Raw genomic sequence first — 7,117 nt, forward strand, 5'->3', positions numbered from 1 at the left:
TGGCCTATGCATGTGAAAGCTTCAAAGCTCAGCCCAAGCACACACCAAGTGGGCCCCAGAAGTGGATTTCTGCACTATCTGCACTTAGTTACTTATTTTCTGTAATCCTTAGTAACTAGTTTAGTATAAATAGCACTTTTTACTGTTGTATTCAAGGAGCTTATGCCATTTTTTCACATTTGGAGGCTGGCCACACGGCCATGCCTAGACCTTTTTCTCTTATGTATTTTCTACGTTGGAGCTTTTACACCTCATAGATTAAGGTGTGGAGATCTGCTGTTCTTCATGAATTAATGTAAGTACTATTGTTTCTCTTTCAATTCACGCTTACTTCTTCTCCAAGATATACTCTCGTACTTAATTCAGTTAAGTCAGAATGAAGGGGTGACCCGTGACAATCACCCACTATCTTCGTTACTCGCTTAGCCAAGATCCGCGTGCCTGACAACCACAAGCGGTCTACATGATGTTCAACATAGTCATTGGACGACAGCCGGAGTATATTCTCTTGGGTCTCTGATCTACGGACCGTGTCCGGGAGATTAGAACCTTCGTGGTATAGGCTAGAACTAATTGGCAGCATTCCTGAGATCTGGAAAGTCTAAACCTTGTTTGTGGTATTACGAGTAGAATCTGGGAAGGGATGACTGTGATGAGCTTCAAACTCGCGAATGTTGGGCGCAGTGACAGTGTGCAAAAGGATAGAGAGATCCTATTCTGACGGTAGTGAGAACCGACAGATGATTAGCCGTACGGTAGCTGTACCTGGTATTTTTCATCCGAGACGAGAAATCTGACAGTTGATTAGCCGTGTAGAAACCGTACCTGGTATTTTTCATCCGAGAGGATCATACAGCTTGCCATGGAAGGGAGCACGCATGATTTGAAGAAGACAATAGGAAAGCAGAGGTTCAGAAGCAACAAAGCATCTCCAAACGCTTATTTGAAATTCCCACCAATGAATTACATAAGTATCTTTATTTTATTTTATGTTTTATTTATCTTTTAATTATCAAAACCTCATAACCAATTGAATCCGCCTAACTAAGATTTACAGGATGACCATAGCTTGCTTCAAGCCGACAATCTCTGTGGGATCGACCATTACTCACATAAGGTATTACTTAGACGACCCAGTGCACTTGCTAGTTAGTTGTGCGGAGTTGTGAAAAGTGTGATCACAATTTCGTGCACCAAGTTTTTGGCGTTATTTCCGGGAAAACCTCTAGAAAGAGGAAAGGGAAGGCAATTTCTTCCACCTCTGAGACATAGAAGATGGAGAGATTCATCTCAAAGGTCCATTAAGACCACTTCTATCAAGTTGTGGCCAAGAAAAAGGTGATCCCCGAGGTCCCTTCATGCTCAAAAAGAGTGAATATCCGGAGATCCGATGTGAGGTTCGAAGAAGAGGTTGGGAAGCTCTCACCAACCCCATCCAACAAGTCAGAATCTTAATGGTTCAAGAGTTCTATGCTAATGCATTGATCACTAAGAACCATGATCAAAGTATGAACCCGAACCCAAAGATTTGGCTCATAATGGTTCGAGGGAAATACTTGGATTTCAGTCCAGAAACTGTGAGGTTGGCATTCAACTTGCCAATGATGCAAGGAGATCCTCATCGTTTCACTAGAAGGGTCAACTTTAATCAAAGGTTGGACCAAGTCCTTACGGACATTTGTGTGGAAGGAGCTCAATAGAAGAGAAACTCCAAAGGCAAGTCGGTTCAACTGAGAAGGCTTGACCTCAAACCCGTGGCTAGGGGATGGTTGGAGTTCATCCAACGCTCTATCATTCCTACTAGCAATCGGTCTGAAGTTACAATAGATTGGGCTATCATGATCTATAGTATCATGAATGGAGAGGAAGTAGAAGTTCATGATATCATACCTCTAGAACTATACAAGGTGTTGGACAAGCCCTCCACTTTGGCAAGGTTAGCCTTCCCTTATCTCATCTGTAACCTATGCAATTCAGCTGGAATTGTCATAGAGGAAGACATCCTCATTGAAGAGGACAAACCCATCACAAAAAAGAGGATAGAGCAAACAAGAGAGCCCACTCATGGACCTCAACAAGAACATGAGGAAATTCCTCATCAAGAAATCCCTGAGATACCTCAAGGGATGCATTTTCCTCCACACAACTATTGGGAGCAACTCAACACCTCTTTAGGAGATTTGAGTTCTAACATGGAGCAACTAAGAGTGGAGCACCAAGAGCACTCCATCATCCTCCATGAAATCAGAGATGACCAAAAGGCCATGAGAGAGGAGTAACAAAGGCAAGGAAGAGACATAGAGGAGCTCAAGCAATCCATAGGATCTTCAAGAGGAAAAACTAGCCACCATCACTAAGGTGGACCCATTCTTTAATTTTTTTGTTCTTATTCTTCTATTTTTCGGTTTTAATGCTTCATGTTTTGTCTATGTTTATGTCTTTATTACATGATCATTAGTGTCTAGTGTCTATGTCTTAAAGCTATGAATGTCCCATGAATCTTTCACCTTTCTTAAATAAAAAAATGTTTTTCGAAAAAGAAAAAAAAGTGCATAAATTTCGAATTCTATCTTGAAATTAGTTTAATTATTTTGATGTGGTGGCAATACTTTTTGTTTTCTGAATGAATGCTTAAACAGTGCATATTTTTTATATTGATGTTTATGAATGTTAAAATTGTTGGCTCTTGAAAGAATAATGAAAAAGGAGAAATATTATTGATAATCTGAAAAATCATAAAATTGATTCTTGAAGTAAGAAAAAGCAGTGAAAAAACACAAAGCTTGCGAAAAAAATTGGCGAAAAAAAGAAAGAAAAAGAAAAAGCAAGCAGAAAAAGCCAATAACCCTTTAAACTAAAAGGCAAGGGTAAAAAGGATCCAAGGCTTTGAGTATGAATGGATAGGAGGGCCCAAAGGAATAAAATTCTGGCCTAAGCAGCTAAATCAAGCTGTCCCTAACCATGTGCTTGTGGCGTGAAGGTGTCAAGTGAAAAGCTTGAGACTGAGCGGTTAAAGTCGTGGTCCAAAGCAAAAAGAGTGTGCTTATGAACTCTGGGCACCTCTAACTAGGGACTCTAGCAAAGCTGAGTCACAATCTGAAAAAGGTTCACCCAGTTATGTGTCTGTGGCATTTATGTATCCGGTGGTAATATTGGAAAACAAGATGCTTAGGGTCACGACTAAGACTCAGAAAGTAGCTGTGTTCAAGAATCAACTTACTGAACTAGGAGAATCAATAACACTATCTGAATTCTAAGTTCCTATGGATGCCAATCATTCTGAAATTCAAAGGATAAAGTGAGATGCCAAAACTATTCAGAAGCAAAAAGCTACTAGTCCCGCTCATCTAATTAAAACTAATCTTCATTGATATTTTTGGAATTTATTGTATTTTCTCTTCTTTTGATCCTATTTTGTTTTTAGTTGCTTGGGGACAAGCAACAATTTAAGTTTGGTGTTGTGATAGGCAGATAATTTATACCCTTTTTGACATTTTTTTACATAGTTTTTAGTATGTTTTAGTTACTTTTTATTATATTTTTATTAGTTTTTATGAAAAAATCACATTTCTGGACTTTACTATGAGTTTTTGTGTTTTTCTGTGATTTAAGGTATTTTCTGGCTGAAATTGAGGGACCTGAGCAAAAATCTGATTTAGAGGCTGAGAAAGGACTGCATATGCTGTTGGATTCTGACCCTCCGAAACTCAAAGTGGATTTTCTGGAGCTATAGAAGCCCCATTGGTGTGCTCTGAATTGCGTTTGAAAGTATACATCTTGGGCTTTCCAGAAATATATAATAGTCCATACTTTTCCCGAGATTTGATGGCCCAAAATGGCGTCCAAACTCCAGCCAGAGACCCTTTTCTGGAGTAAAACGCCAGAACTGGCACCAGAACTGGAGTTAAACGCCCAAATTGGCACCCAAGCTGGAATTTAACTCCAAGAATGGCCTATGTATGTGAAAGCTTCAATGCTCAGCCCAAGCACACACCAAGTGGGCCCCAGAAGTTTCTGCACTATCTACACTTAGTTACTTATTTTCTTTAATCCCTAGTAACTAGTTTAGTATAAATAGCACTTTTTACTATTGTATTCAAGGAGCTTATGCCATTTTTTCACATTTGGAGGCTGGCCACACGGCCATGCCTAGACCTTTTTCTCTTATGTATTTTCTACGGTGGAGTTTCTACACCTCATAGATTAAGATGTGGAGCTCTGCTGTTCTTCATGAATTAAAGCAAGTACTATTGTTTCTCTTTCAATTCACACTTACTTCTTCTCCAAGATATACTCTCGTACTTAATTCAGTTAAGTCAGAATAAAGGGGTGACCCATGACAATCACCCACTATCTTCGTTACTCGCTTAGCCAAGACCCGCATGCCTGACAACCACAAGCAGTCTACATGATGTTCAACGTAGTCATTGGACGACAGCCGGAGTATATTCTCTTGGGTCTCTGATCTACGGACCGAGTCTGGGAGATTAGAACCTTCGTGGTATAGGCTAGAACCAATTGGAAGCATTCATGATATATGGAAAGTCTAAACCTTGTCTGTGGTATTCTGAGTAGGATCTGGGAAGGGATGACTGTGACGAGCTTCAAACTCGCGAATGTTGGGTGTAGTGACAGTGTGGAAAAGGATAAAAAGATCCTATTCCGACACTAGTGAGAACCGACAGATGATTAGTCGTGCGGTAGCTGTACCTGGTATTTTTCATCCGAGACGAGAAATCCGACAGTTGATTAGCTGTGTAGAAACCGTACCTGGTATTTTTCATCCGAGAGGATCATATAGCTTGCCATGGAAGGGAGCACGCATGATTGGAAGAAGACAATAGGAAAGCAGATGTTCAGAAGCAACAAAGCATCTCCAAACGCTTATCTGAAATTCCCACCAATGAATAACATAAGTATCTTTATTTTATTTTATGTTTTATTTATCTTTTAATTATTAAAACCTCATAACCAATTGAATCCGCCTGACTAAGATTTACAGGAAGACCATAACTTGCTTCAAGCTGACAATCTCTGTGGGATCGACCCTTACTCACGTAAGGTATTACTTGGACGACCCAGTGCACTTGCTGGTTAGTTGTGCAGAGTTGTGAAAAGTGTGATCACAATTTCGTGTAACACCCGCTCACCCCAGCGGCCACATAAAGAAAATTAGAGCACAACATTCTCAACTTCAAATTCAGAATTGAGAATCATAAGGTATGGGTGAAAAATGGCATGGCAAAATTTGAAATGAGATAAACGTGTGGACCTATTTGGATAATCTTTTGTGAAATGCCAACAACCAACTTTTTTTCTATTTGTGTCAACTAATTTTCTTAAAATATTTTGTTTATTTTTAATTATAAACTTTTTATTTTAAATTTTAAATTATAAATCTAAATTTTAAAATTAATTAATTTTAAATAACTAAAATTTAATTATTTATATTTATATTTTTTATATTTTAATAGATTTATTAGTATTCTAAATATTTATGAGTAAAAATAATAGTTTAATTTTAATGAAGCAAATTTTATTCCTCAAATTCAATAATATTGATGATAGGTGACTTTTAAAATAAAGTGTATTTATAACAAGAGTTCAATTTTAATATACTAATTGTTCATACCCTGACCCAATAGATAAGACCAAGGCCCAAAAACACTAAAAGGCCTACCAATTAAGTCGGTCCTCATGACAAGTCCGTCCTCTTTAAAGAAGTTGGACACCAACTCCACGGGACAAAAACCCTACTTGCTCAAAACAGATAAACTGCTTCCTGAAATCTCTACCTCATCTAGAAGGAGAATCTAAACAAACTCCCAAGATAAAGGGAACGCTTATCTCTCAAAAAAGATAAGATCACCCTAACAAAGGTGGTTAGCAACTCTACGATAAATACACTGGCATCCCCAGGTGTAACTCACGCTCTAATCTACTAAAAACCTGTCAAAAGCCCTTGCTAACTTAAGTATTGAAGTCTCTTCCAGGTACCACCCGCCACCTCCTCACGAGGAACTCGGACAGGTGGCACTTCGGCACTGAAAATGTTAGACGCTGCCAAACTAAGGGATCTGGACCTCACGTTTAATCCCAAATAAATATTTCAGATAACTCTCAAAATATTAGCATCATTTCTGGGGACTTGGAATTCCTCCCACAATGATGGTGGACAATCAGCATGAAGATGGCCACACAGCATCCGAATCTGAAGGTGACCCCAACCTGAGGGCAATGCCATTATCTTGCCACTGCCACCTCAACCCCAAGGTCCACAGGAAGAAGGACCACAAGCTAACCCTCAACCCAGGAAGATCTGCTCAGTAGTTCATCATACCGAAGAAGAAGAACAACCATAAACAACCGAGATACTAGACATGGTCCTTGGACAGCAAGACCACCTGAGACTGCTTGAGCACGAGGCTGAACGACAACGAGAGGCCAAAAGAGAGCTACGAAGAGAAGTGAAATCATGCAGGGAGCTAGAAGAAAAGCTCCAGAAGCTGGAGGCCAATCTTTGAAGTCGGGCCACTAGATCAGACAGGGAAGAAAGCCTTCTTGAGGGAGACGACACGTTCACGAAAGAGATCATGAGGGCCAAAGTTCCCAGAAATTTCAAATCGCCCGACGTAGATCTCTATGATGGAACGTTCGACGCGAGGTACCATCTCAGTAATTTTAAAAACAGGATGTACTTGGCTGACGCCTCTGATACCACCCATTGGAAAGCCTTCCCAACTACTTTAATGAAGGATGCAATGAAATAGTTTGATAGTCTACCCCCTAGGTCGATCACTAGCTTTGACGACCTGGCAAAAAAATTTGTGACAAGATTCTCCATCCAAAAAGACAAGACAAAGCACGTCCCGAGCCTGTTCGGAGTAAAGCAAGAGGTCAGGGAAACCCTTCGTGACTATATAGAGAGGTTGAACAAAGCTTGCTTGGAAATTCAGAGTCTACCAACCGAAGCTATAATTATGGGTCTGCTCAATGGCCTTAAAAAGGGACCATTCTCTCAATTAATAACTAAAAGATACCCGATGATGAGCGAATATTTTATACGCTTTTTGGGGGTATTTTCATTTAGTTTTTAGCAGGATCTAGCTACTTTTTA

Source organism: Arachis ipaensis, chromosome B07 (genome assembly GCF_000816755.2).
Source record: "Arachis ipaensis cultivar K30076 chromosome B07, Araip1.1, whole genome shotgun sequence".
NCBI classification, from domain to species: domain Eukaryota; kingdom Viridiplantae; phylum Streptophyta; class Magnoliopsida; order Fabales; family Fabaceae; genus Arachis; species Arachis ipaensis.